We start from the raw sequence: 653 nt of genomic DNA, 5'->3' as shown, positions 1-653 counted from the left end.
TGGCTGTGTGGTACTGTATAACCAGTGGTGCTTTTTTTTTCTGTTCCTGATGCAGTGTGTTGAATTTAACTCTTAGAAGTGAGCCAGGCAGGGGAGTGGCACACGTCTGTAATCGCAGACCTTGAGAGGCTGACGTAGGAGGATGTTCAAAGTTAAGAGTCACCCTGAACTATAGAAGGAGACCCTGTGTTAGGTGTAGCTCAGTAGTGGGTCATTTTCCTAACATGCCTACAGCCCTGCGCTCAAGTACCAGCACTGAAAGAAAAAAAGAAAAAAAACGTACATTTATCTAGGGCTGTGGTACATACCTATAATCCCAGCTGTCTGGAGGTAGAGGCAGGCAGAACTAGACTTCAGGGTCATCCTTAGCCTCATAGTGAGTCTGAGGCCAGCAGAGGATACATGAGGCCCTGTCTCAAACAAACAAAAACAACAACAAAATTCACTGGTTTTGTCTGCATTTTTAATAGGTCAGTATCTGGACTTAGTTAGGTTTTACGTAATTTTTGGTATTTACTCTAAGTTAAATTGTTATGCCCACTGATTGGAGCTATATGTGTGGTTTTTTGTGTGCAGTACTGAACAACATTCCCCTATCATGTACAACTATCCTGTGCTACTACAGAGGCTCTGCCCTCTATCCTGTGCTACTA

The 653-nt window shown here is 43.3% G+C and overlaps 1 protein-coding gene across 2 annotated transcripts in view; it reads left to right on the top strand.

Moving 5' to 3' along the window:
• The window catches only part of CUNH5orf22 (chromosome unknown C5orf22 homolog), a 15,403-nt gene that overhangs the window by 4,035 nt on the left and 10,715 nt on the right, over nt 1-653 (top strand). The gene's annotated exons all lie outside the window — the stretch shown is intronic.

The sequence above is a fragment of the Grammomys surdaster genome, unplaced genomic scaffold, assembly GCF_004785775.1.
Source record: "Grammomys surdaster isolate TR1022 unplaced genomic scaffold, NIH_TR_1.0 174, whole genome shotgun sequence".
Lineage (NCBI taxonomy): Eukaryota > Metazoa > Chordata > Mammalia > Rodentia > Muridae > Grammomys > Grammomys surdaster.
The sequence above is the reverse complement of the archived record's forward strand: the minus strand, read 5'-3'. Positions and strand labels throughout refer to the sequence as shown.